The sequence below is a fragment of the Hylobates moloch genome, unplaced genomic scaffold, assembly GCF_009828535.3.
Source record: "Hylobates moloch isolate HMO894 unplaced genomic scaffold, HMol_V3 SCAFFOLD_14, whole genome shotgun sequence".
NCBI classification, from domain to species: domain Eukaryota; kingdom Metazoa; phylum Chordata; class Mammalia; order Primates; family Hylobatidae; genus Hylobates; species Hylobates moloch.
This window is the reverse complement of record NW_026652289.1, coordinates 72,261,796-72,274,838: the sequence shown is the minus strand read 5'-3', so window position 1 is coordinate 72,274,838 and position 13,043 is coordinate 72,261,796. Positions and strand designations below refer to the sequence as shown.

Here is a 13,043-nt window from a genome sequence, read left to right as displayed (position 1 = left end):
ATGGGAGACCTGACATCCCCTTGTCCTGGTCTGATGAGGTCCCCAGTTCAGACTCATCCAAGTGGCTCTGGGGCACCCTGGCTGCCAGCATTCAGCCCAAGCTCACAGAGCTACTTTGATGCAAGAGTATATATGGATGGTGTCTCCTTTTTTTCATTGCTTAGGCTAGAATTTTTTTTTTTTTTCACTTCATAGAAGTGAATGTCATTTATGACAGGGGGAAGAAAAAAAACTCTCATGATATTGAAAACAGAGATACTATCAGTATGTCCAAGCACCATCTTCTCAATGATGAGCTTAAGAATGAATGAAAACCAAACAAATCTAAGTGGCACAATATTCAAACTTTGATTCCCCTGGATATTCATCCTGCATTATCTGGATTTTGACTGTCACACTGGTGCCTGGTGTAGTGGGCAAAGCATTACACTTTAAAGAAATATACCTAACGTTTGAGGACTCATTATGTGCTAAAGTCTTTACATGAATAGTCTCATTTCATCCTAACTACCTTATGGGCAGGTACTATTTCTATCCCTATTTTACAGATGAGGAAACTAAGGCTCAAATGGGTTAAGTGGTTTATTAAGATGAAGGATTTCTTACTAGTCCTATGAGGACACCACCCACCCTAAATCAGAGCCTGAGAGGTCGACGGGTTCCACTGGGAATGTTTACAGGAATGTATCCTGTGAATCATAACAAATACACAAATGTAAGATTTTAAAAATAATACGGCACATATATTTTGAGTGTTGTATGAGCATTATTTTTAAATTCTCAAGCCAAATCTAAAGAAATGGTTTGTGTGGGCTGGGCGTGGTGGCTCACGCCTGTAATCCCAGCACTTTGGGAGGCCGAGACGGGTGGATCACGAGGTCAGGAGATCGAGACCATCCTGGCTAACACGGTGAAACCCCGTCTCTACTAAAAATACAAAAATAAAATTAGCCGGGCATGGTGGTGGGCACCTGTAGTCCCAGCTACTCGGGAGGCTGAGGCAGGAGAATGGCGTGAACCCAGGAGGCTGAGCTTGCAGTGAGCTGAGATCGCGCCACTGCACTCCAGCCTGGGTGACAGAGCCAAAAAAAAAAAAAAAAAAAAAAAAAAAAAGGCAATGGTTTGTGTGATGATAAATGGGATCTTAAACGGGATCTTAAAACATGTTCGTGCATACCTTGGCATCTGTGCATGGTGTTTGGCGGTTCGATTCATTGCTATTGCCTGAAACATTTTTAAAATAAGTGTTGGAAAGTTTCATGTAATATATTTTTCTTGAAAATACTTACTTGATCCACTATTTCACTAGGAAAGGGATGAAAAGGAAGGGTTAGTCCTTCTACTCTGATTTGATTCGAGCCTGGAAAGATGTTTTAAGAGCAGTTTCTGGCCGGGCACGGTGGCTCACACCTGTAATCCCAGCACTTTGAGAGACTGAGGTGGACAGATCACCTGAGGTCAGGAGTTCGAGGCCACCCTGGCCAACATGGTGAAACCCCGTTTCTACTAAAAGCACAAAAATTAGCTGGGCGTGGTGGTATGCACCTGTAATCCCAGCTACTCGGGAGGATGAGGCAGGAGAATCGCTTGAACCTGGGAGGCGGAGGTTGCAGTGAGCCAAAATTGCACCACTGCATTCCAGACTGGGTGAGACTCCATCTCAAAAAAAAAAAAAAAAGAGCAGTTTCTATTGTTTAATCTATCCTCGTGTTTCACACCAGGAAAAGTAAGTGGCAGAATCAAGAATTTATTACTTTCAAAGTCTTACAAGATAGGCCAAGATATTTAAATATTTCCTAGGAAAACAGTACAACCTGCACTATCACTGCTTCTAGATACTAACAAATGACAGGTTACTCTGAAACTGTACTGTACAGTTTATAATGCATTTCACACATTCAGCTTATTTCATCCTCACTGCCATGGGAGTAGGTATTTTTATTCCTAGTTTATAGAGGAGAAAACTGCTTATGGCAAGTTAAGTAGCTTAAAGGAGACCACATTAACACAGGGTAATGACTACTTTTAACATTTTGATGTATTTCCATCCCCTCATTTTTCAGTAAATGTAACTTTCCTTTATAAAATTGAGATTAAAGTTAAACAATTTTGCATCTTGATTTTTCACCATTAGTTTTTCCTCATACCATTAAATATTCTTTGAAAACATGATTTTTAATGGCTGTATACTATTCTAAGTTGAATATGTATCAATTTGTTTTGTCATTTCCTGTTAGGCATTTAAATAGCTTTCCATTTTTTGCTGTTATAAATAATGCTGAGACAAACATCCCTGAACAAACATCTCATCTACTTAAAAAAGTCTCCTTTGAATTACTGAAAAACTAAGTTAGGCTGATCTTCATTTACATTTTTTTTTTTTTTTTGAGACGGAGTCTTGCTCTGTTACCCAGGCTGGAGTGCAGTGGCATGATCTCAGCTCACTGCAACCTCTGCCTCCTGGGTTCAAGTGATTCTCCTGCCTCAGCCTCCCAAGTAGCTGGGATTACAGGCGTCCGCCACACACTGGGCTAATTTTTGTATTTTTAGTAGAGACGGGGTTTCACCATGTTGTCCAGGCTGGTCTCAAACTCCTGACCTCAGGTGATCTGCCTGCCTCAGCCTTCTAAAATGCTGGGATTACAGGTGTGAGCCACCGCGCCAGCCTCACTTACATTTTAAATGTGAAAACTAAGTTTTATTTTCATTTTTCCTTTAGTTAAATCATTGACATGTTATCACAAGGACTGTTTGTTCAGATGACGTCACCTTTGAAACTGCTGTGCCAACTAAGGGAATGGACATTAGGTCATTGAACCAAGAAACTGGAATTTGTTGGGTAAAACTTTTCGCATCGCAGGCTATTTTTCCAGCTGTGGATGGGATTTATACTCCTCAGGGCTGAGATGTGCTTGAAAGCACACTGCTGTCTACCTACTGCCATTGCCTGTAAGTTGCTCCATTCCACCTTCCATTCTATTTTGGGAGGAGGGTGAAAGAAAGGGAGGGGAAGTTCACTAGAATCAATCAGTTTCTTACAGTCCTATTTGTTCTTCCAGTCTTTCACTCATGCAATGAATATTTATTGAGTGTTTTTGATGTTGTGACTTGTAATTTAGGAATATGACAACAGACTTTAGGTTGTACACTCTTTGATCTGGGAGCACTGTAAATTATCATGAGGAGGTTATGGAACACAGCATATCCCAAAGTTACTTGACTATGGAACCCTTTTATTTTCTTTGAACCCTTACGAATCATCTCCCACAACTGCCATTCCACAGAACATAGGTTAAAGGAAAAGGCTAAAAGGCATCTAACAAACTCCATATCCATTTTGTTTTTTTCTCCAAATAGAATCATTTAAATGAAATCCTTTTAAAACTAGTAATAGATAATTTCTTAATGCAATTAATTTATAGATAAGAAGCCACCAGCTGACATGATCTCTTAAGATGAAATAACATAGGCAATACCATTAAGATGAGAAGCTTGATATGAATGCCTAATTCCTGGTATTATGAAATATGGAACAGAAGGGGAGACAAAGTAATCATGAAGGTAACTGATACAGTTATCTATCTAGAAAACATAAGAGAATCTACTGACAAGCTGTCAGAATAACTTCTTGAGTCAAATGACCAGATATAAAACAAAAATGCACAACTCAGTAGCTTCCTTACATATCAGCAATACCCTGCCAAAAAAATAAGAGAAATAAAAAGCCCATTCACAAGAGCAACAGGGCATAAAATACCTAATATATTAATAAGTGCTCCATAGGACCTGTATGAGTAAATCAATCACTTTTCCAAGAAGGTCTGCGTTAAAGCAATGGTGAGCTGCTGCTTGGGAAAAGCAAATACAAAAATGTAACTTAGAGACAGAATGCAGTTCCAGGACAAATGGATCCCAGTGGGAATTTTTGTTTGTTTGTTTTGAAGACCCTAACTAAGAAAGTTCTTCTCAAAGAATGACAGAAAATGAGAATTGATAGCATTTGGAAAATAAAGAGTAATGAGCGCAGAAGGGTCTTGAGCTAAAATTATCAAAAAGTATTTCAAAGTGACAATATTTAAGATGGTATGGTGCTGGCATAAAAATTTACAAACAGAATAACACGAGACAAAGGTCCTAACAGACTCAATATAGTATTTAATAACTTAGCATATGAGGAAGCCTCATGTGACAGCAGAAAAAGGTGGAATTATTTAATAATAGTGTTAGAAAATGACAAAAGACAAAAAAAAAAAACCCCAAAACAATATAATTGAGACAGATTTTACTTCCAGGTGGGTTAAAAAGTTAAATATTTAAAAAGTAATCCTATTTTAAAAAGAGACAGGGCACGGTGGCTCACGCCTGTAATCCTAGCCATTTGGGAGGCCAAGACGGGCAGATCACTTGAGGTCAGGAGTTCAAGACCAGCCTGGTTAACATGGCAAAACCCTGTCTCTACTAAAAAATACAAAAATTAGCCAGGCGTGGTGGCTCATGCCTGTAATCCCAGCTACTTGGGAGGCTGAGGCACGAGAATCGCTTGAACTGGAAGGTAGAGGTTGCAGTGAGCCGAGATTGTGCTACTGCACTCCAGTGTGGGTGGACAGAGTGAGAGTCTGTCTCAAAAAAAAAGAAAATGAGTAAACATTTCCCGAGTCTTAAGATAAACAAGGATTTTCTAACCAAAAAATAAAATATATTATAAAAGAGGAAAAATTGTTAGATTTGATCACAAATATTAAATATATCTTCATGGAAAAATTATTACAAAAATTACAAGGCAAATTTCAAACTGGAAAAACACTTTTACAACTGTGACAAAGGATTGATATCTGTTACTGAGAAAAACATTTACATTTATTTATAAGAACAAGACCAGGGCCAGGCTCGGTGGTTCACGCCTGTAATCCCAGCACTTTGGGAGGCCGAGGCAGGTGGATCACGAGGTCAGGAGATCGAGACCATCCTGGCTAATACAGTGAAACCCCATCTCTTCTAAAAATGCAAAAAATTAGCCGGGAGTGGTGGTGGGCGCCTGTAGTCCCAGCTACTCCAGAGGCTGAGGCAGGAGAATGGCGTGAACCAGGGAGGCAGAACTTGCAGTGAGCTGAGATCGCGCCACTGCACTCCAGCCTGGGTGACAGAGCGAGACTCCGTCTCAAAAAAAAAAAAACAAGACCAACACTTCAAATGAAAATTGGACAAAGTTCACAGACAATTCAGACAATTCAAAAAGTAATATGGAAGACAACTATATATTTTATAAGTTCAACGTCACTAGTAAGAAATAAACAAATTAAAATAATTCTGTTCTGGCTGAGTGCCCCATGGCTCACGCCTATAATCCCAGCACTTTGGACTTTGGGAGGCCAAGGCGTGAGGATCACTTGAGCCCCGGAGTTTGAGACCAGCCTAGACAGCACTGCGAGATCCCATCTCTACAAAAAATAAAAAAAATTGGCTGGGTGTGGTGGTGCAATGTACCTGTAGTCCCAGCTACTCCAGAGGCTGAGGTGGGAGGATTGCTTGAGCCCAGGAGTTTGAGGCTGCAGTGAGCTATGATGGCATCACTGCACTCCAGCCTGGGCAACAGAGCAAGGCCCTATCTAAAACAATTTATTTTCCTATCAAATTAATTTTAATTAGTTTTACTGGCAGTTTGCTGAATTACTGATCCTCATATTTCTGGTGGGAGTCTAATTTGGAATAACTTTCCTAAAAAAGAAAGATAGATACATAGATTTAGGAATATATATAAGCCTGAAAAAAAAAAATTATATATATATATATATATATTTTGAGACAAGGCCTCACTCCGTTGCCCAGACTGGAGTTCAGTGGTGCAATCTCGGCTTACTGCAGCCTCGACCACCTGGGCTCAAGTGATCCTCCCACCTCAGCCTCCCAGGTAACTGGGACTACAGGCACGCACCACCACATCTGGCTAATTTTTGTATTTTTTTTTTTAGAGATGGGGTTCACCATGTTGCCCAGGCTGATCTCGAACTCCTGGAGTCAAGTGATTTGTCCACCTTGGCCTCCCAAAGTGCTGGGATTACAGGTGTGAGCTGCTGTGCCCAGCCTATTATCTATATTTTTTGAGGTATTAATTTATGCTTAGGCTATTCTAAGAAAAAAACTAGAAATACAAAGATTTATGGCCAAAAATGTTCAGTTCATTGCAACATAACAACCTAAATGTTCCAACCTGTACTATAGATTATGATGCAGTCATTGAAGTTATTTTTGAAGACTACATAATGACATAAGAAAATGCTCATCATATCATATTAAGCAAAAAAGAACCCAATTTATTAAATTATATTTATATAATCCTCAGTTTTGTAAGCATGAATTCTATGTCTTCATCTAAGTCACTGAGAGAAATGTGAACAGATGGAGTTTGGAACGGATGGAAGGTTCAGCGAAGTCAGCCTCCCTTTTCTGGGTTGAGGCTAACCCTCTTCCATTCCTCCATAACTGAACCTTCATCTAGCAACGGTTCCCAAATGTTTCCTAGGGGAGGGTGCATAAGAATTACTGTGAGAGATGGTTTAGAAAAACAAAAACAGATTTTGGAGCCTGACCCACAGAGATTTCGACGCAGGAGGTCTGAGGTAGGGCCCTGGAATCCATGTCAAAAGGCTTCCAAGTGATTCTGATGCACAGCCACATGCAGAAAGAACCATGGCCTTCTGGTTCGAGGTTTTGAAAAGTACATTGAACACCTTCTATAAGTCAGCTTCTGAATGTGAGTTAGGGAAGATAATGTCAGGATGGAAAAAGCCTTCCCCCTCCTACATTTCTCCAAATACTCCATTGCTGCTTGTCAGGTGGATGATGTGAGACTGGCCCAGCTGCTGGCCTGCAGCACCTCCCTGCTCAGACTGCAGCTGCCAGTGCACCCCTGCCCACCCCCCGCCCCACCTACCCGCCCTCCTGCCTACCCCTACCCCCCCACCCAGCCCCGCCTGCCCTGCAGCTCCCTGCCCTGCTCTTCAGGACTTTTGCTCCAAGTCTTGCCTCCTCTGTGTCTTCTGAGATGCCAGCTGCTCCCTCTCCATGGCTTCCCTTCTGTCCACTTGTCATTCTGCGGAGGTTGTGCTCGTCTTTACCCAAACCCCTGTGATGCCTGTGCCCAGGCCTCCTTCCCCCAGGCCTAGCTGCTGAGAATTTGACGCCTCACATCCCACTCATTCCTCAACCCGTGCCATCTGGCTTCCTTCACCACCACTCACAGGCACACCTCTTGGCAAGGTCACCTGGCTCTCGAAGGCTAATCTACTGGTTCTGTTTCAGTCCTTTTCCTGGAAGCATCTGACACTGCTGACCACCACCTCTCTCCCTGGCTTTTGTGGGGGTCATCGTTGCTTTACTCGCCTCATATCCCCTTTTCTTGGTAGCAGCATCCTCAGGAGCTGCCTTCCCCAGCTCTCAGGCCACGTGGTTGGGGTTGACCTCCCCACTCCCCACATTTCATGCCCCTGCCCCTAAGGATTGGTTCAGGGATGGGCATATGGCCAGGGTCAAACCAATGAGACTCAAGCCTGAGACTTTTACTGGGGCTGCTGAGCCAGCAGAATTCGAGGCTGGAAATGGAGGTGGCCGCCTGCCCACCCCTGAGAAGGAACCCAACATGAGGAGGGCCACAGAGCCAACAGAGTCCTGGTGTGTCTCCTGCAGTCCTGGGCCAAGCCTGAAGCTTGCACATCCTGGTCTGATGGGTTTCAGGAAAACGTTCTTATCTTTTTATCTAAGCTATCTTTGGTTGGATTTCTGTCACTTGCAACCTGAAGAGCTCTGAGACAGCGCTGAGCCACTACCCTCCCAGGCAATTACCCACCTCTTTGGTACTTTCCCCGGAGGGTCTCCACAAGTTCTGCTTCCTCTCACTTAAGAGTCCTGTGCAAGGACTTCTATGTCCCAGATGTTGGCTACTAAATGCTGACACTCCCAAGTCAACAGACCAGCCCAGATATCCCCCTGAGCTCCAGACCCATGTCTCACCCCTCATGGACATCGCCACCTTGGTATCCACTCAAACATGACAGGTTTAAATCTAAACTTATCATTATGCCCCAACCTTCCTCTTCTTGGATTCCCATCTCAGTGAATGGCTGTACTCCCCAATTACCCCAGAAACCGAGGCCTCATGGGTGACTCTTCCCCATCCTCACTCCCTGGCCCTCTTTGGGCAGCTAATTCTCTGCTCATTCCTCAGGGCTCAGCTTTTAGGCTGCATTCTCAGAGAGGCCGCCTTTTCCAACCCGCAAGCCTGAATGAGGGGGTCCCTCCTATGCCCCCAGCCACCCTGTGTTTCTAGTGTCACAGCCCTTGTCACTCAGAGCTGTGGCCTGTTGACTCTTTTCTGTGATGGCTGGCCCTAACCCTGAAATCAAGAACATTTGAATAAATGAACACTAGCATCTGTAGGTGTGATCTTATATTGTATATTGAAAATATAGTCTAATTTTCTGTAAAAATTAAATATCTCAATATTTTAGAGAGACCTGTAAAGGGTATAGTATTTGGAACAGAAGATTGATTTTCAGGAGCCCTAGTATCTGGATGAGTGTGAGAACCACCAAATAGGACCCATAGTTTTTCTGTGTGAGATTTTATTTTTTTAAAAATAGATGAACCAGGCTGCCTATTAGTGAATGCCTTCACTTCCCTTTTCCTTAATTACTGAGTCTAGAAACTTATCAAGGGAATGAAGCAGGCCTTTGTTCCTATTCAGAATCCATTTCCCCGCTTTTTTGAAAATGAGAACATCTGCCTGCTTCCAGTGTTCCAATACTTTTCATATTCTTCACAATTTCTTAAAAGTCACCAGATACAGTTCTTTGAGCAGAAATGCAAGTTCTTTCATCCATGTGTCCGGCCAGAGATTTCCTGAGCCTCGCCTGTGGCAGGCCCTGGGAGAGCTCCTCAGCCTGTGGTTTTAATTCCCTCTTGAACACAGCTGGGCTCCCTTCTGCCATCTCTGGGGCATTTTCTTTGAGGAAAAGGAGGAAGCTGAGTAGTTCTGCTTTCTGCTAATATTGCAGCAAGAGCCCAAGAGTGGGCTGATCACTTCCTGATTCTTGTTCTAATCATACCTTAAAAGGCTTTTTAATGTCCAAGGCACTTTTACCCTCTCAGCCCACTTCAGCTTCTTGATCCTTCATACCGCCCATAAACCTTGTCTGCACTCTTGCACGTGCATCCCTGCCCCTTTTTTCCCTATTAAATGCTATAGTTAAATGTTAATATCTAAAGTTTTTAAACACAATTATGGTATCAAGCATTTTATTAAAAATTTTTATCATACTTTGATTTTACCAACTTGAGTGTTATGAACAATGAACATGTTTATACATTGACAAGAATACTCATACAGGGGTTGTGGGATGGCTACTTTCACTCCGTTTTCCCTCATCTTTACTCCTTTTTTTTTTTTTTTTTTGTAGAGATGGGGGTCTCACTATGTTGCCCAGGGTGGTCTTGAACTCCTGAGCTCAAGCGATCCACCTACCTCAGTCTCCCAAAGTGTTAGGATTACAGGTGTGAGCCACTGCACCTGGCCCTTCATCTTTACTCTTTAGTTCCTTTGCCCTTGGGTTCTTTTAGCTTATTTCTACTTCGTTTTCTTTTTGGCATCCATTTCTATTTTAAATTATTACACATAGATGCAGTAATTACTTGGCTGGCGCTAGTTGCAGAATCATGAAAATTAAATCACAGGATGCTTAGTGTTGAAAGACTGAATTGTTTTGGTTTTTATTGAGATACAATTCATATACCAGAAAATTTATTCTTTAACAGGGTGCACTCTTTTAGTATATTCACAAAGTTGTGCAACCAATATCGTTATCCAATTTCAGAACATTTTCATCACATCAAAGAGAAACCCCACGCCCACTAACAGTCATTCTCCATTTCGTTTGCATGTGGCCATCCAGTTGTCCTAGCACCATTTGTTGAACTATAGTTTCCCCCATTGTTCTGATAGTTTTTAAGTGGTTTCTTAGGATTCTCTACATAGAAGATCATGTCATCTGCAAAGAGTTTTACTTTTTTCTCTCCAGTCTGGGAGTTTTTTTATTTCTTTTCTTGCCTTATTTCCCTGCTCTCTACCCTTTTAAAGCCTATATAGTTTCTTGAGTGACCTCCCTCTTTTTTCCTCATTAGAATAAGTTTTCTGGGGAGAGGGGACAGAGCGTAGGAAGGGAGAAAGTGGAGCTCTTAAAAATATGTAGTTTGGGGCAGGGCGCGGTGGCTCACGCCTGTAATCCCAGCGCTTTGGGAGGCCAAGGCAGGCAGATCACCTGAGGTCGGGAGTTCGAGACCAGCCTGACCAACATGGAAAAACCCCATCTCTACTAAAAATACAAAATTAGCCAGGCGTGGTGGCACATGCCTATAATCCTAGCTACTCGGGAGGCTGAGAAAGGAGAATCACTTGAACCCGGGAGGAGGAGGTTGTGGTGAGCCGAGATCATGCCATGCACTCCAGCCTGGGCAACAAGAGTGAAACTCTGTCAAAAAAAAAAAAAATGTGTAGTTTGAATTCATTTCAAATGGACTTCATACTTTTTCAGTGGAAATGTCTTCCTTCACAGCACCTGGGCCCAGGGATTTTCTGGAGGAATCTTTGAAATCTGTTTTCCTCAAGTTTTGGACACAAGCCTGGGTGAGCTCCATATCCATCCTTCCTTGGCTAGTACAGAATCTAAGATGACATGGTCACTTTCCCCCGTGCCCATCTCCCCTCCTTCTCTGGCCAATTCTTCATTGCCAGTCAAAGGCAGAAGAGCCAACAGCAATAAGAGAAGCTTCCCACCAGGTCAGCACAGGTTCTGTGTCATCAGTGACCTCTTGGAATGTGCAGGAAGCCTGGGAGATAAGAATCTATGGCTATGTAGATTAGGTACACCCCACAGCCAAGTATGAACTTCTAGTGCCCAATCGCTAGAAGCAAACAACCCAGACCACTAACCAGGCTCTAACTAAGGCAGGATCCAGGATGCTCAGCACCCTGGGCCAACCCTTCCGCTCAAGATGAATCCACAGTTCATTTAGAGTGTCTGGGGTGATATTTAATTCCAAGTTCACAAGTCTCCAGGGTAGCTGCCCTTTTGTTTGGGGATTTCCTCCCGGGTGCTAAATCACTTCCTCCTAGCTCCAATCTGAAAAGCAATTCACGTCTCCTGTGGCCTCACCAAGCTTCCTGCCCACACTGATTTTCTTCTAACCTCATCGGTCTACCTTGTGTACATCACCTAACAACAAAGCCACTTAGCTCAAGGAAAGCCTCAAGAACAAATGGCTTCCTAATAAGGTGATTCCTCCCTCACCCTAGAGTGGCCCACAGCTCCAGCACCTACAGAGAGGCGGCCAATTTGGATGAGGTAGCTGTCAGGAATCAAATCTCAGAACCCTTCATAAAACTGCGCTTAGCTATTCCACAAATTTCTCCAAATAATGAAACAGAGAGAAGAGTGAGAATATAATGAGAGAGAAATCTGGAAAAATACAAAAGATAAATTCATGTTCCTGTGAGTTGTGTTCATCTTCCTGGGAGTTGATAATCAGGCTGGCTAGCTATCCAGTCTATGGGAGCAGAGAAGAGGGCTGCATTATCTCCAGGTTGGCACAGCATCTAGCAGGGGCTCCCTGATGACACCTGGGCACAACAAGGATCTCACAGCAAAGACAAACAGGAGGAAATGCCTAGGGTGCGGGGACATGCCACCACTAAAGTACAAAAATATACGCCCTTCTTCTTTGTATGTTTCAATAGTACCGCTTCCCACTCTTGTACCACTTGGCCATAACACTTTATTATCCCTAGTACCTAAAAACTGGTCAGTATTACTGAGACCTTAAATGTGACATTTGTCATCTTTCAAGGTGCCAGTTACTGTAATACAGCTATGGTTCATTTTGAGTGTCTGGGTGACGGTGACATATTTAATTCTATTTTTGTCTTGTTCATAAGCACCAAATAAAGCAATTTTGAAATTACTTTCTTCACACTCAATTTATTGTCTAGAACGACATTTCAATACACAGTATATTTGTTTTGTGGAATTCATTCGCAGTGTATCTGGAGGCCTGGATTTAACATATTTCCTGTAGTGATAGCTACTCTATTTGTAGTAACTATTTAGGTCACTGGAGTGGAGAAAAAGAGGTCCCTACTTAACAGAAATGGCATGTATCCAAATATAGATGCAGTTTTCTGAATACCTGTTGAACATTAAATGATGAAGAGATTGTTACAATTTCCAAAACCCTGGACCAAAACCTTAAATGATCAGTACTTTGTTTCAACTGATACACGGCTTAAGTCAGAAAAATAAGTTCTTCTTACCAAAAACAGTGAGCCTAAATATGCTGGCTGCTTTAGAAATAAAACACGTGATCAACAAAGCAATCTGTTTCTGTCTAAATAATTTCCCAGCAAAAGTCACTTCTGATGAATCTATATGATTTGAACCACAGGGCACGCACAGTGATTGTGTGCTTTCGGAAGCAGGGTAAGCATGACAAATATTTTCAGTTGTCAAGGGTAAGCGAGGAGGGAATGACCCACCTAAGAAATGGAAACTAACAAATAGTAATATGACACTCCCCCTTACTTCCACAGGCTGGTGCGGCTGCTACACGCAGCTCACTTCCTACGGGCGGCTAAAGGCAGTGCATGAACTGAACGAAGGCGGCCTCTTTATCCCCTCCCCACAACACTGTGGGGTGGCACGTAAAGACCTCAAGGGAAGGGGGTCTGGGCGATACGCTCTCCTGCTGCCATTCATTTGTTCAAGAAATAGTTGAACAAATCAATAGTTAAACTCTCCAACTAGGACTCTGTCCCATTCGGATACTCCACGCCTCTCCCCCCATTTCCATCCCTAGGCGTCATTCCCTCGTCAAGAATATGCTGAATATGGCTCGCGCCCCCTCCCTCCCTTGGACCCTCCGGCCAGGGCGACGGGACAAGGCCGGCGGGAGCAACGCCTTCCGATCCGCAAGGAAGGAGGGCTCGGAGTGCGCAGGGC

At 43.0% G+C, this 13,043-nt stretch overlaps 1 protein-coding gene across 1 annotated transcript in view; it reads right to left on the bottom strand.

Moving 5' to 3' along the window:
- EHD4 (EH domain containing 4) overlaps nt 1-13,043 on the bottom strand; it is a 77,055-nt gene that overhangs the window by 63,532 nt on the left and 480 nt on the right. The window lies entirely within an intron of this gene.